At 54.0% G+C, this 25135-nt stretch overlaps 1 protein-coding gene and 1 long non-coding RNA gene across 2 annotated transcripts in view; one reads left to right on the plus strand and one right to left on the minus strand.

Annotated features, from left to right (window-relative positions):
* The window catches only part of COL23A1 (collagen type XXIII alpha 1 chain), a 353112-nt gene that overhangs the window by 127652 nt on the left and 200325 nt on the right, over window positions 1–25135 (minus strand). The window lies entirely within an intron of this gene.
* LOC134810136 (uncharacterized) lies at window positions 3296–7459 on the plus strand. Its single transcript, XR_010157443.1, has 4 exons — window positions 3296–5047; window positions 5210–5288; window positions 6112–6267; window positions 6800–7459. It is a non-coding gene; the product is annotated as an uncharacterized LOC134810136 (long non-coding RNA).

Below are 25135 nucleotides of genomic sequence, written 5' to 3' on the forward strand. Positions count from 1 at the left end.
TGTTGGAACTATTAGGCAAGAGGCTTTCTTCCTGCAGCTGCAAGAAAGGAGTAAGGCTAGAACTTTGAAGACTCCACTTCCTGAAGGTGAAGCCGGCACAGAGCAAAGCATCCCAAGCACTGGGAGAGGCTGCCCGATGGCACAGCCCAGCCCACGGCACAGCCCAGCAGCCCGACCCACCCTACAGAAGCCAAATCTATGACACACCCACTCCCACAGCAACCCACCCCCATAGCAACCCACCCCCACGGCAACCCACCCCCACGGCAACCCACCCCCACGGCAACCCACCCCCACGGCAATCCACTCCCACGGCAACCCACTCCCACAGCAACCCACCCCCATAGCAACCCACCCCCATGGCAACCCACCCCCACGGCAACCCACCCCCACGGCAACCCACCCCCACGGCAACCCACCCCCACGGCAATCCACTCCCACAGCAACCCACTCCCACAGCAACCCCACATATTTTGTTTTGTTTTGTTTTTTGGCTTTAAGTCAATTCAAGTTAGCTGTTTTTATGACAAGCAACAGTGTCCTAACAGGTGTAAGCAGTATTTTTAGGGAGTCAGACAACATAACTGCAGGGCACTAAGCATCAGCCCATGCCCTAGAGTTACAGTGTATCAAGGTTTTACCACATGTTAATTCTGGCCTCTCCTATAGGACCTATCATCCTCTTGTTATCTGCTAATTTGATCACTGTATACATTTTGCATCTCCAAGTTGTTGAAAACACTGACAGGATAGCCTAAGTGTAGAACCTACAGTCCAGAAGAAGAAATACCTCCTGGCTGACACAGTGCACTCACTCATTCACTGATTCACTCACTCCTTCATTCATTCAGTATCTATTGAGTCCTACTACGGGTCAGTCATAGTTCTAATTAGACTTGTGTGACTATTAACCAACCAGCTACACTCCCAGCCAGACTCTGGTCCCAAATGTCTCCTTTTCAGACAAAAACACATTAGGACGTTTTGGTCAGCAGCCATATGAAGTCCAAATACACTGGAATTAAACACTCCCTTGACCCACAGTCCCACAGGAGCGCCCTGTCACTCGGCCACAGAGCCGGTGGCCGCTTCACCTCCCCATCAGCTGTGGGTGGCGGCTGCAGTTCTGACACTGGCTCACCCCGCTAGTTTCCCGAATCCATCTCTCTGGAAACTGGCATGGTTCTGATGGCTTATCCATCACCCTCTGTTGTTCCTCAAAGGCACAGCCCTATTTCTATGATCACATTAGCAAGTCCTTTCCACACTCTGGCACAACCCATCTGGGTGTGGACACGTAGGTTCACGTAATGGGATTTGTCACACGTGGTCAGCACCTGCTATGTGGGAGAGCCTCCTAGAACCTCCCCACACACCCTTCGCTTTGCGGCCCTCCTGATTGTTCCCCACCAGACCCCTCCACCTGAGGTAAAAGTGGCAATCCAGGACTCGAGGCACCCGCGGTCTGGCTACCACCTCGGTCCCGCCCCGGGTCACATGGGGAGCTCTTCTTTGATCTTGTGCCACATGGACATTTAAAGCCGCGTGTGCTTTTCTGCACATTTCCGCCTGTTGATGTCTGGGCCCCTCCCTGGCTTTGTTTCCCTCCCTCCCGCCTAAGCCCACGTCCCTTGTAAGTCTGAGAAGAGAGCTCCACACACGGCCAGGACTGCCTGGCCCCACCCCTTATAGGAAGGCCGTCTTCCTTCTTCCTCCTGATATCTGCTTGCCTCATTTCTAGGTTTTGAATCTCTTGGTTTGGGATTGGCAGCTCCAGGCCCCCAGGAGGGTGAGCTGAGGGTGAAGCAGGCCCACAGGAGGGTGAGCTGAGGGTGGAGCAGGCCCCCAGGAGGGTGAGCTGAGGGTGAAGCAGGCCCACAGGAGGGTGAGCTGAGGGTGGAGCAGGCCCACAGGAGGGTGAGCTGAGGGTGGAGCAGGCCCACAGGTGGGGCCCGCCTGTGCAGAGAGTACTCAGCCTTGGTCCCCTGAGATGCAGGAGCTTGTTCATCTGGTGGAGTTGAGGCCGTGATCATCCCTCATGGGCCGTCTTCCTAAGGCTATCTGATCCTGCCTCTCCCATCTCCAACATCAGGAGACACCGAACTATAGTTCTAGAAGGGTGGTCGGGGAGGCGCCTGGGAACTCACCTGGCCCAGCAGTTGCACCTTTGATTAGCAGAATCACCCGGACAGCTTTTCCTGTCCCCACTCCTGAGGCTCTGAGTCACGAGGTCTTGGGTGGGCCTAAGGCACCTGGATCTACAAAAAGTGCCCCCATCCCCCATGACTCTGCTGATGAACTGCACAGGGGCTCCCCCTCACCTATGGGGAAGCCGGCACCTTGCAGGTTTCAGGGCACACTGCAGGGAGCCTGCCCAGGCCCCAGCCTCCAGCAGGCACAGCCAGCATTTCCAGTGCCTGGGGCTGAACTGGCTTGGAAGCCTGGGCTCTGAGCTGCTCACTCACAACCCTCGCCAATACAGCCTGAATTTATTAAGCAATGGGCTCTTCCTGTCAGGCGAATAAACAGATGCACAAGCAGATACAGCAGTAAAGAATAAACCGTAGGGGCAATAACAATCTCTTTGTAATTTCTCTTTGGGGTGGGCTTTATGATGTTGCTGTGTGTGCGTGTGTGTGTGTGTGTGTGTGTTTGTGTGTGTTAAAAATAAGCAAAATTGTTTTCCTGGGACTCCATCCAGGAACATTAGATATGGGGTCCAGCCCCAGCGCACAGGAAAGCCTGCTCAGGCAGATGGTGTGGGAGAGCGAGGATGTGCTTTGATGCATGGGGTAGAGGAACCCTAGGGGGCACTGAGACCTCGGTGGCTGTCCCAGGCTCTGTCCTCCCTGCACATGGCCTCAGGCAGCTCAAGGCTTAGCTTCCCACTGGCCTCCTCCCTCCCGGACGCTCACGCATTTCAGGTCTGACGGGTACCCGCCACCCAATCCCTCTTTCTTTTGACGGGTACCCGCCACCCAATCCCTCTTTCTTCTGATGTTGACAGGATCAAGCACAAGCCTCCTTGGCAGGGATGAGGGGTCCTCAGGTCTGGCTGGGCCCACCCGGCTGCTTCCTGGTCTCTACCACATGCCCCAGCCCCACCCCACGGCCCGCCCAGCACCCGCCAGGCATGCAGTGGCCCCTCTCTTCTCCTCGACAACTGCGTGCTGTTCCCGGCAGACCCTTGCGTTTCCTGTTCTTTGCCTGGAAAGCCATGTCTTGTTCTCCACACCCAGTTCTGATGTCACCTTTCTCACACCCAGGAGTCCTCTGTGACCTGGGAGGGGGCCCACTCCCCCTACCCTCAGCGCTGGGCACTGGCTTGTGATGGTCTCCCGGCCACATGGGGAGCTCCTCGAAGGCAAGGCCTGGGAACATCTGGAGTCAGTGAACACAGCAGGAAGGGGGGATGGTCAAGCGCACCACGGGCTTGGAAGCAGACACGCCCAGTTCAAGCCCCACTCCAGCCCTCCTCAACTGGGTCACTCCTCACGGCCTGTGAGTTCACCTCTTCATCTGAGCTCGCTTCAGTTGACGCCCCCAGTGCCAGGTGATCATCTGCCGCTGTGTCCTCAGCATCTGGCCCGGCCCCCATGGGGACCATCTGTTAAAGCTCCATCTACCCTACGAGGAGGCGAGTCCCCAAGGGCAGGGCTGGGTCTGATTCACCTCTTCCTCCCCAGAGCCCAGGGTTCACTCTGCAACTCTGCTGGCTGAAGGGCCTGCTCCCAGCCCAGCTTGGCTGTCCGGTGGGGAGGGGCACCCCTGCCTTGCCCGAGGTTCCCTCTGCACCCCACGATGGGCGCTGCCTCCTCCATCCTCTGGCGCACCAGGTTAGCTTGACTCCAGGTGCCCTGCTGGTGTGGCTCCACCTGGTCGCTGGGGTCTGTCTTCCCAGCTCCCATCCGCCCTTCCCTGCATCCTCCTGGGCTGTTTCCAGTTTGGGGCCATCATCTCTTGTGCATCTTTGCTCACGGCGTCTTCTGCACCTGCACGCCCATCTGACCTTTCCAGACCAACTTCCACCCTGCCCCAACAGAGTGCTTTCAGATCACCCACCCTGCGAAAATGTGTCGGTGATCACTGTGACTAGAACAAGTCCTCGTGTCTCTCTATGTGAGCCCCCAACCCACTCTCCAGCTACCCCTAGAACCAAAACAGCATCCTGCCGCTGCCACGGTGGTGCAGCCACACTGAGCATCCCAAACCTCGCCGGAAGCACATTCCTCCTCCGTGCCTGTGCTTCTGCTGATCTAAATCATTATCTATTGCTGGGGCTCACAGCAGATGTCGCCTCTTCCGTAAAAGCTTTTCTGACTCCTTCACCCAGGAAGCAGGGTCCTGCCCTCCTCTGCAGCCCCACGTGGCCCACTTGGCACGAGTGGCTGGCGTGCTGGCCTTCCTGGCCACACCAGATGGGCTGCGCTTTCTTCACCTCTGCATTCCAGGTGTCTCCTATGGACCTGGAATGGGGTGGTCATGTGGTGCGTGTTTGTTGAAACTGAATTTTACATGGCAGGGATTTCAGACTCTTCTCTGGTTGGGTTTTGGGCTGACTGCTAAACAGTCCATTTGCTATCAGACAAAATTCAGTTGCGGTCACGTCAGACATTTCCTTTAGCCAAATCGTTATCTGAGGGTATCACTGGAATACACATCAGCACTAGCTTGATCTGCTTGGAAACCACCAATGGCATCTGCTCCGAGTCTTCCGATGATGTCCAGATGGGAACTGCTGCGCTTAGTGCATTTTCTATCATTAAGCTGACCGGAGCTCCACGTCTGAGAGGGGCGTTTGGCCTTGGGTGGGTCACGCCTCTCTGTGTGCCCGTTTCTCCTCTGGAGCGGCAAGAAGCAGCAGCCAGCGTATCAGCAAGGTCCCATGGAAGGAGGAGTGATCTCCATTTTGCTGATGCAAAGCACCCTTGGCAATCAGTGTCCTGCACATTTATACAGAGCTCCAAGCCCACTGTGGTAGACTGGGGCTTCCCTTGGTGGCTGCAACATCTGGCCTCACCACCGTGTTGAATGGAGGAGACCCTAGGTGAACACTAGGTCCCAATGTACGAGCAGGGAGCCCTGACGTGTTAGGGAGGCTGGGGGCGGGGTCAAACCAAGGACGAGCAGGCTGCAAAGGGCCCATGGGATTCTGCTGCTGAACAAATGCAGGCTGCCATCGTACAATGTGGCTCTCTTTTCTTTCCAGCATATCATCCAAACGCCTACTTCCCACTTCTGGGAACTTCTCGCTCCCAGATTCAGAAACTGTCCTGGGGCACCAGCAGGTGGGTACGCAGGTACACGTGAGTCCAGGTTTCCCAGGGGTACGGGCTGCCACCCTTCAGGCCGCGGCCTGGGTCAGGCACTGTGGAGAGTGGAGCAAGATGAGACCAGCTGCTGTCCTGGAGGGGCTCAGGGCTGGGCCAGGTGGCAGGACCTGGGAGGCACCCAGGAGAGCTGCTCTAAGGGAGACGTTGTGTGCACTGTGGAAATGCATGGGCCCAGTGGCGCATGGAGGGGCAGGGAAGGACTGATCAGAAAGGCTGTGTTTGAGCAGAGCCTTGAAGGGAGGGAGGATTTTGATGCTTCGAAAGGGCAGGCAAGAAACAGCTGTGGGAAGAGCTCAGTCTGTCTGGATCAACTTGTTTTGTCTAGAACTTTCCATGTGTGAAAGGCAACATGGGAAATAAATTCCTCATGGCTAGGGCATGGGTTAAGGGGGAGGAATACCATGGGCTGGGCAGGGAGGAGCTACCATAGTGTTTCTAAAGAAGACTTTATGGTTTCAAATCAGTCTTAGGCTCACAGCAAAATAGAGTGGAAAGTGCAGAGAGTTCCCATATCCCCTCAGCCCACAAACGCACAGCCTCCCCCATGATCAGCATCCCCACCAGAGGGTACGTCTGTCGGCTGATGAACCCACACTGACGAGTCATCACCCACATTCCATAGTGTACGTTAGGGTTCACTCTTGGTAGCATACATCCTGTGGGTTTGGATGACTGTGTAATGACATGTAGCCACCGCTATAGTATCACGCAGAGTAGATCCACTGCCCTAAAAGTAGTCTAAGCTCCATCCATATACCCCTCCCTCCCCACACCACAGTGACTTGAGCAGGGGAAGAGTGGGGCCAAGCCTGGCCTCCAGAAGCCGTCGGCCTCCAGAAGCCGTCAGCCTCCAGTCCAGAGTGGCACAGCCAGCAAGCTTCACAGCGACTTCCTTCCAGGAGGACCAGGTGCAGCTAGCACTGCTGCAAGCCAAGTAGGACACCAACCCCTTTTTATTGTTCCTGGGCTATAAGGTCACGGACTTGCTTTCCCCCTCCTGACTGATTCCTGCTGGCTCCAGGGCAGATATGCCCACGTCCCTGTACCCTGAGGGCTGCTCCTCATGGCAGCAAAGCCCAGCCAGGGCAGCCTGAGATGGGGTTTGGGGAGAGAAGGAAATGAATGACTGCTCAGTGTGTGTGCCCCTTCAAGGTTTAGCAAGCTCCCCGCACACCCACCTTCTTGACCCAGCCAGAGATGAGGACCTTAGGCTGCATCCGTTGGCCCCTTCTGCCCTGGGGTGGGAGGCTGAAGCTATTCAGCGCAGGTCAGGAGGGACAGCATCAGTCATGTGAGCACAGCTAGGCAGGCCTCAGGGAGGCTGGCTTGGTAGGTGTGTATCTTGTCCTGTCCAGGGGAGACGAACAGGTCTGGGGCCCTAAACACCTTGACCCCTGGAGAGATGAAGCGCTCCCCCCCACACCACCTTCCTGTCCTTATTCAGACTCCTCTGGCTCCAATTCCAGCTCCCAGGAAACTTCACACCTCAAGAGGATGTGACCTGGGTTAAGGTGATGGCCTTCTGGAAACCAGAAGAGAACACCCCTCCATGGCAGGTAACAAGAGACGCTTCATCTTCAAGTCTTTTCTTCTGTCCAGAAAGCACTCAGAGAAATTACAATAATAAAGTTAGTCCATTATATGGTTTGGCTGTATCCCCACCCAAATCTCATCTTGAATTGAACGTGTTGTGGAAGGGACCCAGCAGGAGGTAATTGAATCATGGGGGCAGGTCATTCTCGTGCTGTTCTTGTGACAGTGAATAAGTCTCCTGAGATCTGATGGTTTTATAAGGGGAGTTTCCCTGCACAAGCTCCTCTCTCTTTGCTTGCTGCCATCCATGTAAGATGTGACTTGCTCCTCCTTGCCTTTTGCCATGATTGTAAGGCCCCCCCAGCCAGGTGGAACTGTAAGTCCATTAAATCTCTTTCTTTTGTAAACTGCCCAGTCTCAGGTATGTCTTTATCATCAGCATGAGAACAGACTAACACAGTTCAGCAGGGTAGAATGAAAAGGAGGCACAAAACAAGGGTTGAAACAAATGACCATGCCATGGGCCAGGATTTAAGAGGCAAGACCTTAGGTTCCAGGCCCTTCTAGATGTGGCCCAAAGTACTGAGTCACATTAATGTGGAACCCAGCCGGAGGAACCACTCAGGGCACATGCAGAATAGCACCCAACCAGCACCTAGGAAAAGGGCAGCCAGTTCCAGAACTAAGGCCAGCACCAAATTCATGCCACGTGTCTGCACGGCAGGTTCCCATAATCAATGTCACTTATGCATGACCCTCTTGAGATGTGCAGTCTGGATGGAATCAAAGGACTCACAAAAGGTTTTGAAAAGAGCATGCTGGGGAGAGTGCAAAGCCAGGCTGCTGGCCTGCAGGTCCTGGGCGTGCTTCTTCACCCTTGTGTTTAAAATGTCAAAGGAATAAAGAGATGTGGTGTATACACAATGGAATACTATCCAGCCTTACAAAAGGAGGAAATCCTGTCATTTGAGACAATATGTGTGAACCTGGAAGACATGACGCTAAGTGAAATAAGCCAGGCACAGAAAGACAAACACCACCTGATCTCACTGATATGTGGAATCTAAAAAAAAAAAATAGAGCTCATGGAAGCAGAGAGGCTTCAGAAACTTGGCGGCAGGGGATTGGGGGACATTGGCCAACGGATATAGAGTTTCATTAGACAGGGGGAAGAAATTCAAGAGAGCTACTGTCCACAGGGCAAGGTGGCTCACCTTTGTAATCCCAGCACTTTGGGAGGTCCAGGCAGGAAGATGGGTTGCGCCCAGGAGATCAGCCTGGGTAACACGGTGAGACCCTATCTCTCTTTAAAAATAAAATGTTGAATAATAAAATTATTCAATCTAGTCAATCCTAAATTTGCTTAAAAGGAAAAAAATATTAAAATAAATAAACACATAAATATTAGCCCAGCGTGGTGGTGTGCACCTGCAGTCCCAGCTACTCAAGAGGCTGAGGCTGGAGGATCCCTTGAGCCCAGGAGGTCAAGGTTGCAGTGAGCCGTGATCACATAACTGCACTCCAGCCTGTGTGACAGAGTGTGACCCTGTCTCACAAAGAAAAGATCTATTGTATAACATGATGACTGTGGTTAATAACAAGGTTTTGTATTCTTGAAAATTGCTAGGAATAGATCTTAAGTGTTCTCATTACAAAAAAATGCTAAGTCCATGAGCTAATGGATGTTCATGAGGTTGATGTCTCTCTCTGCCATGTAGACATATATCAAAAACATCATGCCGCACACCATATAGACAATGTTTGTCAATTAAAAATAAATACATAATAAATACATATAAAATGCCAAAGGAAAAATGTTCTGTGCAGAATTGATGAGGAGTCAGACCCTGAAACGCACATCCAAATATCTCCACTTCCCTATCCTACATGGGTTTGACTAGTGTCGCCAGGCAGCACCCCAGGCCTAGAGGGTGAGAGGCTGTGTGCACACTCAGACTATGGCCCCAGTTGACTCTCAAATCCTCACATGCAGGCATGCCCCAGCAGGAAGGACGACTGGAAGAGGGGCTGGCTGCAGCTCTGGGGTCGGATGGGTCTCGCGGGCTTGGTCCCAGCTGAGACTCCGCCAGTCCCGCCTCAAAGTCGCCCCTACACCTTGGCTGAGCTACCTGACCTTGGCATCGGCCCTGAACACTGGACACGCGGCGACGGGCCTGAGCCTCCCTCAGGGGCACTGTCACCAACCCCTGGGCCAAATGACCTTGGTGGCGCCCTGCCTGGCTCACAGCTCACCCACCCCGCATGCCCTGGGGATTGCACAGTTCTCCCTCCCGTGACAGGGCAGCCCTGTCCGCGGTCCCTCTTCCTGATAGTGAGCTTCCCACCAATGTAGAAGTGCCTTCCCTTCCTGTCATCTACTCTTGGCCACCCAGCTGAGCCCCCACCGCCCCAGGGGGCTCCACGAAGTGAATCTGAGGGTGGAAATGTTTCTAAGCATTCATTTTCTAGCTGTTGCCAACTAGAGTGAAATCCTTCTGACTCAGCTTGAACTCCAACTACAGCTCTGAAATCTAACAAGTTAGTTAAGAAGGATTTTAGAAAAGAAAAATTGAGCCTGACCAAGTCTGCGATAGGAAATCCAGTATCCTTTCTAGATTAGAGGCTGCACAATGACAGCCGTGACCCACAGGTGTGTTTTGTCTGGTCTGCAGTGTTTTTAAAACACGGGAACTCATAGCCCAGAGTTAAAAATCAGGCAATTTCACACACAACTCTGGATTTCTGGTTCCTCTGGAAGAAATAAGGTGATGGGGCAGCAGGGGTGACTCCAAAGACGGGGCTGACGCAGGGGGCTGGCAGACAGCGGGGCGTGCTGGGAGGCACTTCGAGAGAGTGTTGCCCAGGAGAGCAGTGCTGGGCTCCGATGTGGCTGGGAGCTGGCACAATTTACACACTTGGCAGGAGCGCCGTTTCCTCCAGGTTTTCTGTTTCTTATTAAAGTTTTTAGTCCGAGGGCGTAGTTGCTGACTCCGGTGTTGGCGTTAGCCCTGGCCTTATTAAACAGAAATATACAGCCAAGAGGAAATGAAGAAGGAAGGACAGATGATGCCAAAGGGAAAAAACAGGGCTGGAGAACCAAAGCAGCGTCCACAGGAACGAAATCCTGGGGGGCGGGGGCTGCGGTCCCTGCAAGGGGAGAGGGTGAGGTGGAGAGTGACAGCACAGCTTCCGATTTCTTTTTTCCTTTTTCCAGACAAAGTCTCTCTCTATTCCCCAGACTGGAGTGCAGTGGTGAGGTCACAGCTCATTGCAGCCTCGACCTCCCAGCCTCAAGCCACCCTCCCGTCTCAGCCTCCCGTGTAGCTGGGACCACAGGCACCCACCACCACACCTGGCTAATTTTTTTTGCATTTTTAGTAGAGACAGGGTTTCGCTATGTTGCCCAGGCTGGTCTCAAACTCTTGGGCTTAAGTGATCTGCCTGTCTCTGCCTCCCAAAGTACTGGGATTACAGGCGTGAGCCACTGCGCCCAGCCCCCAAGCTTCAGAGATTTCTCTTTCTTTCTTTTCTTTTTCTTTCTTTCTCTTTTTTTTTCTTTTTCTTTTTTTTTTTTGAGACAGAGTCTTGCTCTGTCACCCAGGCTGGAGTGCAGTGTGCAATGCCGGCTCACTGCAACCTCCATCTCCCAGGTTCAAGCGATTCTCCTGCCTCAGCCTCCCAAGTACAGCTTCAGATTTCTGAGAAGAAACTAACACTATGAGTACTGCCAGAGTAAGAAATCAAACCCTTGGTAAAAAGCACAGGCTTAACAAGACCCCAAAACACTGACATGGGTTTGATTGCCACTCACCAGCTGGCCTTGTGCCCTCGGACCCCCACTGGGTTTGGTGCCTCTCCTGGCCTTGGTTTTCTCAGCTATAAAATGGGCACAGCAGCAGTAATAACACAGGGTTGCCATGGGTGTGAGATGGACACAGGACAAGCGCAGGGCCCTCGTTTGGGTTCCGCAGAACTGACTGCCGTTCTCAGCGCAGCCCAGGCGCGAACCTCCAAGGTGTCCTGCCCCACACTTTATTTTTTATTTTTATTTTTTGAGACAGACTCTCCCTCTGTTGCCCAAGGCTGGAGTGTAGTGGTGCAATCTCGGCTCACTGCAACCTCCGCCTCCCAGGTTCAAGTGATTCTCCTGCCTCAGCCTCCCAAGTAGCTGGGACTACAGGCTCCTGCCATCAAGCCCAGCTACTTTTTTTATTTTTAGTAGAGACGGGATTTCACCATGTTGGCCAGGCTGGTCACAAACTCCTGACCTCAGGTGATCCGCCTGCCTCAGCCTCCCAAAGTGCTAGGATTACGGGTATGAGCCACCGTCCTTGGCCCTGCCGTGCACTTTAACCTGAAGAGATGAATCTGGACAAAACCCAGTCGCTGGCATAATCCTGACATGCTGCTCACCCTGTTTCCTCCCATCCTCGTCCCAGGGGGCTGCCTCCCTCAGAAGAGGTGGGTGCCAAAGTTGTCACCAGGCACCGTGTGGCAGAGCAGGGCAGTCAGAGCTCGCTTTGAACACATCTGGGCAGGGCCTCGCCTGAGGAGAGCAGGGCAGGCACGAGTGGGGCCGGAGGGGAAGTGCAGCACCGGCGCCGGCACCCTTCAACTTCTCAGTTTTCTCTGTCGGTTGATTTGGACGCGTTCTCACAGGTCATATGCACCTTTGAGTCCAATTTTACTCACAAGGACGCGCAAGGGTACAATTCTCAGCACACGCTACCTTCTACCAAGATGGAGACAGTGGATCTAAGGCTATCTGCTGAATAGATCACAGAGTCGTAAGTACATTAATGGTGGCAGCAAGGGCATGGCTGATGCTCCGTGATAACCTGAGCCAATCTTTTCTCCTCCCAGCCTCTGCACACCCTTCCCTCTGCAACCCTTCCAACCCTGAGGTGCCCTTCCCTCCACATCTCTCCACTGCACAAACTCCTCCTCTCCCTTCCAGGCCCAGTTCAACAGTCCCTTCCTTGACGCCTCATAATGGTCACCACTGCCTGCCCATCTCTGCTGCTGCTCTTATCACAGACGCCGTGGACAGCAGCTCGTGGCCGTGCCTCCAACGCCTCCGTAAGGTTTTTGAGTGCGGTTAAAATCATGGGCTTGGGAACCAGACTGCCTGGGTTTGCATTCCAGCTCTGCCACCTGTGACTTCTCTGTGCCTCAGTTTCCTCATCCGTGAAATGAGAACAGCACCTACCTCACTGGGCTGCTGTAAGAGTTTAGATGAGTGAAGGTGTTGTCAGTGTCCAGCTTTAGTAAGCGCTGAAAACCTGTTAATTAAAACCACTTCCCACCTGCTAGGATGGCTGCAATCAAAAGTCAGATAATAACAGGTGTTGGTGCAACGTGGCACGACTGGAACCCTCATACATGGCTGGTGGGAACGTGAAATGGTGCAGCCACTTTGGAAGCCAGTCTGGCAGCTTAATCAAACAGCTAAGCACAGAGTTACCCTGAGACTCAGAAATTCCACTCCTCGAGGCAACAGGAGTCAAATTATTGAATAACCCCAATAACCAACAACCCATAATCAAGTAGCCAAAGAGAAATGAAAACATATATCCAGAAAAAGTTTGTACACAAATGTTCATAGAAGCATACGTATAACAGCCAAAAGGTGGCGACAACCGGAATCACCGCCAGCTGATGAACGGATGAAGACAATGCGGTCGATCCACACACCAGAATATCACTCTGCCATCGAAAGCTGCAACATGCTACATGCCACAACATGGACGAACCTTGAAAACATGATGGGAAGTGACATAAGCCACAGAAGGCCACACGCTGCAGGAGTCCATTTCTAGGAAATGTCCAGAATGAACAAATCCACAGGGACAGAAAGTAGATTCGTGGTTGCCAGGGGCTGGGGGAGAGGAGGGGAGGTGGGGGATAATAGCTACAGGGCATGGGATTTCTTCTGCAGGGGATGAAAAGGTCCTAAAATGGACATCTCTCCCCTGGATTCTCCAAACCCTACTGACTGCCTCCAGGCACCACCTTGCCCTGCATCCTGTCTTCTGCATGGCAGCCAGGGTGAACCTGTAAGAACCTAAATCAGAACTTGGCCTTTCTCTCGGAACCCTGCAATGACTTTCTGTCTCACACAGAGTCGATGGTCTCACCTCACGATGGCCCAAAAGGCCCTGTGTGGTCCCGCCCTGCCCCTCCAACAGCCTCGTTCCTGCTTTCCCGTCTTACTTCTCTCCCACCTTGCTGACCTCAGTCTCACCAGGCAAACGCTTGCTCACTGAGGTGGCCCCTGTGCTGGATCCCCATCTCCACCAGAAATCCACTTGACCCATTCCCTTTTCTTGCTTTCTTTTTTCTTTTTTGAGACGGAGTCTGCCTCTGTTGCCCAGGCTGGAGTGCAGTGGCACAATCTTGGCTCACTGAAACCTGTGCCTCCCAGGTTCAAGTGATTCTTCTGCCTCAGTCTCCCGAGTAGCTGGGATTATAGGCGCCTGCCACCATGTCTGGCTAATTTTTGTATTTTTAGTAGAGACAGGGTTTCACCATGTTGGCCAGCTGGTCTCGAACTACTGACCTCAAGTGATCTGCCCACCTCGGCCTCCCAAAGTGTTGGGATTATAGGCATGAGCCACCACGCCCGGCTCCCATTCCCTTTTCTACAGCTGTAAGTTGTGGCTCAAATGTCTTCCTCCCAGGGGGACCCCTGGCCCTGCCTCCCTACTCTATTTAATATCCCACTCTGCATACGCCACATCCCAATGTGATGAAGGCACAGTCTCATCTGTGCTTTCTCTTTTCCATAGCATTTGTCATCTTCTGAAGTACTACAGGGCATGATTATATTCATGATTTGTCTGTCCCCTTGCTAAACGGGTATGCCATCGGATCCGGGTTTCTGTCTGTTTTGTTATTTAGATAGTCTCTGCTATTGGTTGGTGCTCGGTGAACATGTGAGAAGGAACTCTGTCTTCACATCTCTCAGAAGTAGGTATTATCATTTCCGTTTCTCAGGTGGGACATGATGGCTCAGAGAGGTTAGGTGACCTGCCCCAGGGACCACAGCTGGGACAGGGAGTTGAGTGAGGCCCCCCACTGCCTGGTGCTGGGGAGACCCCTGCACTGCATCGGTGCCCCTGGTCCTCTAGACAAAGGGCAGCAGATGACCATAGCTGCTCTTTAGGAACCAGGCGCTGAGTTAGGTGCTTTAGATACACCACCTCTAATTCTCAAGCAATCCTGCAAGTTAGGCCTCTTACTTCCATTTAATAGAAGAGAAATCGGAAGCTCTGAAAGGTGAGGGAACATGCCCAAGGCCACACAGCTAGGAGACAGTGGAACCAGATGCTTCTTTGTGTAAGGGGTGCAAGCTTCCAGATGCAGCTGAGACCCTCCACCATCTGCACGGCGAAAGTCATGCCCTGTTTACTGCCAAGATAAGCACTGCTGGGGACAAAAGTGCCAGGGAGGCTAAATTAGGGCTTAGCAGGACAGGAGTGAAAGGGAAATAGCAAAAGGCTGCCTCCCATGACTTCATCAAAGTGAACCCTGGCCACTTTTATCTTCCGCCGAAAAGGCTGATAAATGCACAGAAGCCCTCCCTCCCCCCGGCACACCAGGAACCACAGAAACTGGACTACTCGTCGCCTCTTGAAGGGGTCACGGGCTGGGGGATGTCTCAAGGACAAATGCGATGCCCCGCAGCCTGTTTCATGGGGTCTGACAGGGAGCCGGTTGCAGATGGATGGGACTACACGGGCCACGCGCAGGGAAGCGTCTGAGTCAGCAGTGGGCAGCGGGTAGGAACCAGCATCCACCCAGCAGAGCTATGATTAACGTAATTCCAACAGATCTTCTCCCGTAACGGGCTGGTGTTTCACATCTGTCAGACATAGAGCTGCCTCCCCTGAACATGCCATGTCTTTCCTTCCTGGCTGTGCAAAGGCAGTGTATTCCTCCTTCCTTTTCCGAGGGAAGGCATGAACTGCCTGGTGTTTCAGAAGTGAAATTCTGGCCCTCATCTCCAGGGGTCGGGGCCACCCCACTGCTTCTGGAGAATGAGCCCAAGGCATTCGGCAGTCGGTCCCGACATGGGTCTACCCAAACTCACTAGTGAAAAGTCACCACACAGCCAGACGTGTCATCCTGGGCCTTTTGCCTTTTCTTCACCCTCTGCCACCGGCCATGTGTCCTAGGATCCCCTCAAGCCTAACTTCCCTGGGTGCAATTCCCCAACCCAACCCCATCTCCAAGGCGGTCCCATCCTCCCCTGGACCTTCGATCTTCAGGGGTGTGGGAAGCCATGGGAGTGGCATGGAGGTGGTGTGGACAAGCGCACGAGTCACGGTCACAGTCTGTCACCGGGAGGCCGAGAGAGCAGGTGCAGGGCAGGCCAAGGGAACTCCTGCGAAGAGGTGGCCAGTGGAAGGCGCTTTAGGGGCTGGTGAGCCATCCTGTGTGTGTGGCAGGAGCCGGGGCCCACGACACACGGTGGAGAAGACACTGGAGAAGCAGGCAGGGGTCACTGGGAGAAGGGATTTACTCAAGAGCCAGAGTGTGCCAAGCACGATGGCACGTGTCTGTGTTCCTAGCCACTCAGGAGGCTGAGGCAGGAGGATCGGTGAGCCCAGGAGCTCCGGGCTGAAGTGCACACTGCTGACTGAGTGTGCACACTAAGTTTGGCATCAATATGGTGACCTCCCAGGAGAAGGGGACCACCAGGTTGCCGAAGGAGGGGTGATCCGGCCCAGGTCAGAAGCAGAGCAGGTTAAAATCCCATGCTGATCAGTAGTGGGACTGTGTCTGTGAACAGCCACTGCACTCTAGCCTGGACAACATAGTGAGACCCCATCTCTTAAAAAGTAAAAAGAGCCACAGTGGTAGCTCTCCAAGGGGATAACAGGCCCCACAGAGCCCTGGGAAAATGCACATGTGCACAGACACTCAGTCTGCCCCATTTCAGGGTTTTCCTGCACCCCCTGAGGACTGCAGTCCATGCCCCACAGTAAGTGGGCCTCCTCAAGCAGGACGATACCAGTATGGGACCTGTACTTCTGCCGCCGACTGGAGGGAGCGGCAAGAAGGGCAGGGCTGGGAGGCCTAACTGGGAATTGGCATATGGGTTTTTGGTAAATCCAGTGTGATCAGAGTAGTAAAACCAGAGCTCAAGTGAGGGTTAGGGCTGGGGGTCACTAACACCAACCCAAGAGGGAGAAGGTGGCGTGGAGATGGGAGAAGTTCCCCCGCAGAGGCAACAATGAACAGAGCTGATGGGATGTGGGGTGGGGCCAGACAGTTTGCAGGATACGCAGGGATGGAGCAGCGCTGAGTGCCCAGGGAAGTTTGGTGCCTCCTGGGAAAGGTCACCTGCCTCAGGGTGAGGAAGGACCCTCATCACCAAGGCTCAAGGACAGGGTGGAGACCGCTGGCAGGTGGCAGCGGCCGCAGGACGGAAGATCCTGAGGCAGACCCAGGCTTGGCCAAGCTTGCCCAACAGGTCTGACTGAGGCTCCACACAGAGACCCCATCCTTCTCTTATTCGGAATCCCAAAAGCTCTAAGAGCCAAGAGTTTATGTTAAACTGGAGTAGTTTTCAGTTGGAGGCAAGCCAGATTGATGTGAGGCTGTTTCTAGACTTTATTTATCTCACTTGCGGGTGTGTTTATACATTTCACTGCAGAAACATTAGCCTGTCTGGTTATGGGAGCTGCCCCAGAAGGATTCTGAATTCTGCACACGTCAAGCTCAAAGGGTTTGGCTAACAGATTGTGAACCTGCACTAGAGAAATTTGATTAAATTATTGTGTATCTATGAGACAATTAAAAAAAAACCAAACAAACCAGAAAGCTCTCCAAGACATAGTGATCAACTAAAAAAAACCCTTATTCATTTAACCAAAACTTGAAAGGTATCTAATGAGTCAGCACTGTTGACCGTAGATGCTAGGACTGGAAAAGTGAAACAAGCAGAAAAATACTAAACAAAACTCTCTAGGTGCACTGTGTACCTCTGTGTGTGTACATGCGGAGAAAGAGGCCTGGATGGACACACATGAATCTGGTAATAGTGGGACCCCTGGGCAGAGGGGTCTTGCAGGGATGAAGGCAGCCTTTGACACGTTGTTCTCTGTATTTTGGTACTTTTTGTATTACTTTTGTTTACAGTCAGCAAGAATTCATGTATTATCCCTGTAATTAATAGAGAAAAAACTAGAACTATAAAAATGAAAACACGCTGGGTGCGGTGGCTCACACCTGTAATCCCAGCACTTTGGGAGGCCGAGATGGGCGGATCACCGGAGGTCGGGAGTTCGAGACCAGCCTGACCAACACGGAGAAACCCTGTCTCTACTAAAAATACAAAATGAGCCGGGCCTAGTGGCGCATGCCTGTAGTCCCAGCTACTAGGGAGGCTGAGGCAGGAGAATCGCTTGAACCCAGGAGGCGGAGGTTGCGGTGAGCAGAGGTCACGCCATTGCACTCCAGCCTGGGCGACAGAGCAAGACTCCATCTCAAAAAACAAAAAAAAGAAAAGAAAAAGAAAACAAAAACAAGGAAAAATAACCACCCATTTAGTTCAACCTTATTTTATAGATGAGGAAACTGAAGGTCAGGGAGGCCCCACAGCCTCAGGTTGGAGCTGGAACCAGGCTCCACAGACTTTCAGGGCTAGTTCCTGAACCCATGCTGCCTCCAACATGACCTGTGTTTTGTGAACCGTGATGATCTATACACAAAATTCTACATGTGGCTTGTTTTGCTGAAGGCCTTTTTACCACTGAGGAATGGTTTTATTTATCTGTAGAAGCCACAGACAGCAGGGTGTGGAAAGTCAATGGGTCAATTGCTGCCTAGTGTTGGAGCAGGATGAAGACCAGAACCTGCTGGGGGGGACTGCAACCCTGGGTCACAGGTGACCTAGATGAGGGGGTCCAATGTGGCACACCAAGGCGGGGCCCAGCAGCGGGATGTGGACACTCCAGTGCAGCCACGTAAAACTTATCCTTGGATTTCTAGAGCATGCATTTGTGTGTGTGTGTGTGTGTATGCTTTTTTCCTGTTTTTGTACTTCTCTCATATTTTCTTTCTTTTTCTGCTGAAGGGGAAAAGGCACTGCCACCACAGCTGCTGATCAGGAGTTCCAAGTTTTGATTTTTCAGTCGCAGTTGATTTCACTCATTATTCATTATTTTTAACAGAATGTATACATTTCTACGTGGAAATGTTTTTCAACGTTTTAAAACCAGAATGAGTGAATGGGAAGTGGCATTTGAGCCAATGAAGGAGGTGGTATGAACAGCACGGCCCTGGCTAAGAGGACGGCTGGGACAGAGGCAGGGAGGATCACATCCGGGGCCAATGTGGGGACCAGCCGCAGTGAGAGGGAGAAGAGAAAAGGCAGGGACTTCACCTGTCCCCAGCGTCCTGCTGAGCAGGGTCACAATATGAGTGCTTTCTGCCAGGACAGCCTTCCAGGGCAGTGGGTGTGGGGACAGCTGAGGCCAAGGCTGAGCAGGGCAGGGGAGTGGGGAGGGCAGGGCAAAGACGCACCCTGGAGATGTGTGGGCCCACCCAGCCGGCAGGCACATCTAGCTACAGCCGGCAGGCACATCTAGCTAGGCCCATTCCAATCTGTGGCCAGTGCTACCAGGCAGATTTCATAGTCAAGTCCTAATTTTGCAAGTTTTCACCTGGAAAATCAAGGGGCCCTGGCCTCCCTGGGCCTAGAGGGTCTGGCATGGGGCCACAGTCACTGAAGTGGAGTCGGGTTCTGCCACTCCCTGCCCCTCACTCATCCACTCAACCTGTGAGGATTGGTGACGTTGCCTTCAAGAAATAATTAGGGGGTGGCTTACAAAGGTCCCTTCGGACTTGGGAAAGAAGAACAGTTAAGCCAGCAGCTGGCCCTCCTCAGGATGTAGGGAAGTGTGGAAGCTGCACCAGCCCAGGGGACCCTACCGGCTCCCCTACTCCCACCTTCCACAGGGGAAGGCCAGCAAGTACGATGGCCATGGGGATGGCAAGAAGGCTGAGAAGTGCCACTCAGAGCAGAAGGTGTGTCCATGCCAGCAGGACCAGCTGCTTGGGACACCAGCACCACCGGGAGAGAGGGTCCTGCCTGTCGCTGGTCTGTGGGTGGTTTCACCTGAGCTGTGCTGTTACCATCTATCCATGCATTTGTGTTAGTGAGGACGGAATGGTATACAGAGCAGCAGGCTGTGATGCCATATGGGAATTCTGTGTCTCCAGGCCCAGGCCTAGCCACACAGAGGGTGATCTGGCCTGGAGTGGTTTTTTTTGAGACACAGTCTTGCTGTGTCGCCTACACTGGAGTGCAGTGGCATGATCGTTGACTCCCTGCAGCCTTGAACTCCCCGGCTCAGGCAATCCTCCCGCTTCGGCCTTCTGAGTAGCTGGGAATAGAGGTGGGCGCCACCACGCCCGGCTGATTTTTAAATGCTGTGTAGAGATTGGATTTCCCTCTATTGCCCTCACTGTTCTTGAACTGCTGAGCTCAAACCATCCTTCCGCCTCGGCTTCCCAAAGTGCTGGGATTACAGGCATGAACCATCACACCCAGCATTGCCTGGAATTTTTGGATCAAATTGGCCTGTGCCCCCTCCGGTGGGAATCCTAGGCATTCTGAGGGCAGGTTAGTCTTGCCCTCGAGTCTCCGTGTGAGATGGTCTAACCAACAGAGATGCCTATTTCTGGGTTTCGGTTCTCAGTCCGCACTGGAATCTTCGGGGGGAATGGGTGGGGCATTCTGGCACAGTCCCTGGGGGGCTGAGGTTTCTCAGCTGAGAGGCCGACGCTCAGAGAGGTTGGGTGTCTGCTCAGGGTCACACAAGAGTGGTGGGGGCACAGAGTCCCAGCTGCAGCTGCAGCTACTGCGGCTGATCATCACCCACATTGCCTGGAGGGAGTGTCAGGGTGGAAAGGGTGGGACTGAAAAGTTCACAAACTGGTCAACCTCCAGGGCTTCTGTGTTTGTTTCCGAATCAGGTTCTTTCTGTGGGCACCGGCAGGCCTAGTGTTAATATATATGGACAGAAAGGATGAGAATCATGTTGGAAACGCCCCTTCGCCCTCCTCCTCCTCTGGAGGCTGGGCTAGAAGGTGGGAATCACCTAATGCCAGGCTGGGGCAGGGGACAGGGAGAGACCTGGAGGAGGCGGGACCTGAGGGTAGGCGACGGGGAAGAGTAGGGTGAACCGATAACCCACCATGGCTAGAGTGGGGCATGAGGAGGGCAGCCCAGCACCAAAGGTGGGCGGAGAAACTGTGTCCCCTCCCGCAAAGTCTCATTATGTTCTTAAGCCCCTCCAGTCCCAGGAGTTGGGAGATGGGGCCTTAGCCCCAGAGGGGTATGACATGGAAAAGAGAGCCCCAGGCCCAGGACTCGGGGGCACTGAAGAGGGAGAAGCACAGCTCAGGGAGACGGTTCAGAAGCGCCCTGGCTCTGGGCCCACACGCCCCTCCCCACCGCCTTGGCAGGAGTCAGAAGGCTGAGTGTAAGCCGTGACTCGGGGAGGCCAGGCTCCTCGGCTGGCCTGGAAGTCAAGTGAAACCAGGTGGCAACCAGGGGGTGGGGAGGAGCTGAGGACAGGAGGGAAGGGGGCCCACTCCAGTGCAGACCTGGGGAGGTGAGAGACTCCACCTGTCGGGGCTGGCTGGGCTCCTGAAAAGCTGACAGGAGCCAGGGGGTGTCTGTGATCAGGGCTGGGGGCTGCTGGTGCATGGTTCCCGGACTTGAGATGCATAGGAACTTGCTGGCAGACTTGTTAGAACCCAGGCTGCTGCCTCCCCCTCCCCCTCCTCCAGCTCTGGGTGCAGCCCAGCCATTTGCATTTCCGCTTTCTGGAACTTTCCTAGGTGCTGCGGCTACTGGTCTGGGAACTGCACTTTGAGAACCATGTCCTAGGCCAGATGCTCAGCTCCTGTTGGGACCAGCTTCCCGCAGAGATGGCCTGCCTTATCCCTGCCCCACCTGATCAGAATTCTACAGACAAGGGCCCAGCCCTGACCCAGTCTGTGGTCAGGAAACCAGGACAAGTCCCCTTAAGGGGTCAAGGGTGGCTCCCTTGGTCCAGCTTGTTCCCCAGTCATGGCCCAGCCGGCCCCTTCCCGGCTCCCAGGGAAGTTAGCTCTAAGGTCTCTGCCACCTGCAGGCCTGGCACCCAATTTGGGATGCTGGTTACCCCATTCTCCAGGGACTCAGCCCCAGAAGACTGTCCCGTTGTTTCTTGGGGAGGTGGGCTTGGGGTTGGAGAAGCCCCCCATCAGCCGTGACTTTTGTCCCAGGACTTTTCGTGGGAACCTGGGCCCTCGGCCTGGAGCTGGAGCATCGTTCTCCAAGTCTGCATGCACAATCACAGTCCTTCAAAGTGTTAGCCGGGAGCCCCCTGGGGTGAGGTTTCGGGGCATCCTTAAATGGCCTGCAGGGCCTCTGGGAAAACCGTGCATGACTTCAGGCACTCCTTTGTGTGGTCACCTCCCCGTGGCCTCACGCTGGACATGGTAAAAGCAAACCTTACAACAGAAATAGAAAAAAAAAAAAGGCAGAGACGAAAAGAATCTCAGAAAAAGATAGACATGAATGGCTAGAGAGTTAAGAGAAGATCAAAATGGAAACCTGTTATCCATCCTGTTAGCAAACGAGGCCACGCTGTGTGACACGTGGGCCCAGGACTCCACCAGGCGGCCTGTGCAAGCCTGGGCTGCACCTCCTGCCACGGCCAGGCAGGTCCCACCTCTCTGCAAAGACCCCTCTTCTCTAGAAAGGGGTGATGGTAAAATAAGGCTGGCCATCGAGAAGACCGAGAGGCAGGGTCAGGGGCGGCACTTTTAAGATAGTGACAACGAGAGCAGCGTGGAGCGAGACACTGCTGCGAGCTGAGCTGCAATCGCAAATGCACGCAGCTCCCCACCCACGGCAGTTCTCAAAACCCGGATCCCGCGACAGAGGCCCGGCCTGGCCACTGCCTGGCGTTTTCTCATAAACCAGCTTTCACGAGGTGTTGGCTGCTCAGTCTTGACATGAGGTGAAGCCTCAGGAAATCCCGGGGCTGTTCATCCGGGTAGTAAACCAGGCTTCGGCTTTTCAAGCCAGACCTCTCCTCCCTGCCCACCCCTCCCTCGGCTTTTTGGAGGCCACGTGGACGGCGCTGAGTGCATTCCTCTCCAGCGGCCCACCAGGCACTGTGCAGGGGCCGGCGTGCCTTACTTCCCTCCCTGCTCCTGCGCTGATTCTGCTCCTGCCTGAGAGATCACGGTTTGACACAGGAAACCAAGGCTCAGAGGAGGCAGGGCCGGGACTTGGACTCGGATGCGTCCAGTTTCAGAGCCAGAAGCCTCCTGGGGGCCTCACCCTCACCCACTGAATCAGAGTGGGCGCTCACAGGGTGCACATATAACAGCCACCACGACCCTTGCACCACTGGGGGACGGCCCAGAACAGCCTGGGGCTTGGAGTCCCCCTGAGGGAAATAGCTGTGCCTTTTCCTAAAGCATTAAAAAGTCCGTAACAGAAAAGCGGGAAAGAGCCTGCAAGGAGGAAGAGCGCGGTGAGAGGTCAAATGGGTGGCGAGGCTCCTGCTCCTTCTCTGTGCCCAGCCTCCCTGCCTGCCCCATCCAAGCCACCACACTGGGCTGTCCAGCCCACTCCACGCCGGGGGCTCTGTCCCTAGAGCCTGAGCAGGTCCTGACGGGGTAGTCTTCTGTGGCAGCCCCTGGTGGCTGGACTCATGTTGTCACAGCTGGGGAACAAGCACTGGGGTGGGGTTATCACCCACAGCTATAGGAGTGTGGGACTCGCTGTCTCCTGGGCTCTCACTCCCCAGGAACTGGGGCTCAGTCCTTTCTGCTCCTGGAGCCTCTCAGACTCTTCTCCTGACTGGGCCTTCCGCTCTGGCAGGGTGGGTTGCGGGGACCCCTCTGAGCTGCTAATGCTTCCCTCCCGCCAGGTCTCAGTGAGCTGTGGACGCGGGGAATTCACAGAGGGAAACACCCCCGCTCTATCAAACACCACCCCCACAGGCTCACACGTCTTCATGTCAGTAGGCTGGAAGCAAATGGCCAAAAATGGAAATGTTTGTGCTGGTGCCTGACTCAGTTTCTTTGCCCCTTATTCCTCTTAGGACGTGAGTGCAGCCAGGCTCCAGACTCTTGGAGCCCCTGGAGCCTGGCCGGTCTCCTCCAGGAGGGTGATGGGCACCAAGTCGGGGTGGCCCTGCTCTCCCTGTGACCCTGGCCGTGTGCACGTTAGGAAGTTACTCTCATGCCCTTCCCCCGAAGCTTCCCACAGACTGGCGACTGGCTGTCTGAGGACGTTAAGCGCATCATCTGCCACACATCGTGGCTTGATGTTGACTCACACCTGGGTTCACAGAGCAAATGGATGTAGGAAACACCCAATCCAAAGAGGATGCTCCACAGAGGCCAGAGCTAAGCTCACCCACCTTCAAAGGCATCTGATAATAAAACCAGGACCTCTGGGATCAGAAAGTTCCCGTGTCGGCTGCCAGGATTTTCAAAAGATGTATTCAACCTGTTTTAGTCTGGGATTTCATACAATATTTCACTGATTTTCCCTACAGTCATAATACAGCTGACATTTCTCGGGAAATGAAAATCCATGTGTCCTAACCATCTAGTATCAAAGCAGAAGAAGGCAGAGTGCATAGGATTTGCAGATCCACAGCAGCATTAATAGGCAGCTGGAGAAATGAAAGCTTGCATCGCAGGCTATAATACAATGCTTGTATCCAACCCGGGCTTCGTGTATGTGGGTATGTTTTTCCAATATTATTATTAAAAATACAACATAGGCCAGGCGCCGTGGCTCACACCTGTAATCCTAGCATTTTGGGAGGCTAAGGCGGGTGGATTGTCTGAGCTCATGAGTTTGAGACCAGCCTGGGCAACACGGTGAAAGCCCGTATCGACTAAAATACAAAAAATTAGCCAGGCATGGAAGCACGCGCCTGTAGTCCCAGCTGCTTGGGAGGCTGAGGCAGGAGAATCGCTTGAACCCAGGAAGCGGAGGTTGCAGTGAGCTGAGATTGCACCGCTGCACTCCAGCTTGGCGGAGAGAGCGAGACTCCGTCTCCAGAAAAAAAACACAATATACTATTTCAGGAAATATTAGGAATAAGACTCACTCACAATCCCACCAACCTAGCACACATATTTCCATTTTTGGCCATTTGCTTCAGCCTGTTGAGATGAGGATGTGAGTCTGTGTCACCAGAGGGGGTCAGGGGTGGGTGAGTGTTTGAAAAAGTAGGGGTCTGTTTTCCTCCGTGAACTCCCCCGCCCCCACAGCTGAGACCCGGTGGGAGGGAAGCGTTAACAGCGCAGAAGGGTCCCCACTGCCTACCCCTGCCCCGTCAGGAGTCTGAGCAGACACCACGGGCTCCAGGAGCAGAAAGGACTGAACCTCGGTTCCTGGGGAGCAAGAGCCTGGGAGAGAACAGGACGCACACTCCTATGGCCGTGGGGAGGCGACCTTCTTTTGCCCTGATGCTCACTGGCTCTATGCTGTGCCACTGATCGGATGCCTGGTAACTTCCTCGGCCATTGCCCGGTATCATCAGACATTTGAGTGGCTTCCAATATTGCACTATTAGGATGGGTGCAATAAATACCCACAGGCTGACCTCGGCTTTGCCTCTGGACTTCAGCTCCAGGTTTTGTCTCTCGCTCCAGGCTTCCTGCTGTCCGACTTCCTGGCACTCTGCACCCCCACCTTATTTCTCTCCCACGGCAGCTTCTCATCACCCCGTCTGGAACTAACAACACCCTCTTTTCTCTTTCATTTTACCCATCCTGGTGCTGACAGCTCACAGCAACCCTGCCCGAGTCTTCAATGGCCCCCACACACAGCCTCACCGAGGAAAGCCACGTTCTGTAGCCTGGTGATCACCCCCTATGCCTGGGCCCAGACTCCCCACTTCTCTTCCTCGTCTCCTTCCACATGCCCTTCAAATGTCCAGCCCTGGTCAAACTGACCCGCTCACAAGTCTCTAAGACACTGCTGGGTCAAGCCTCAGTGCGTTTGCCCAGGTGGGTCCCTCCACAGGAGCACTCCTCCCGAAACCCACCCACCGGACATGTTCCTGCTGCCCTCCTGCAGCTCACAGCACCCCTGCCCGTGAGCTCTCCCGGCGGGGTCGGGAACTGCCTGCTGCATCTGGGCATGCTCTGCACACTGCTCCAGGGGCTGCCCTCACAGCCGACTGTATTTGGGGTTTGCCTGAGCCTCCCCTCCTGGACCAATAACTTCT

This window comes from Pan troglodytes, chromosome 4 (genome assembly GCF_028858775.2).
Source record: "Pan troglodytes isolate AG18354 chromosome 4, NHGRI_mPanTro3-v2.0_pri, whole genome shotgun sequence".
Taxonomy (NCBI): domain Eukaryota; kingdom Metazoa; phylum Chordata; class Mammalia; order Primates; family Hominidae; genus Pan; species Pan troglodytes.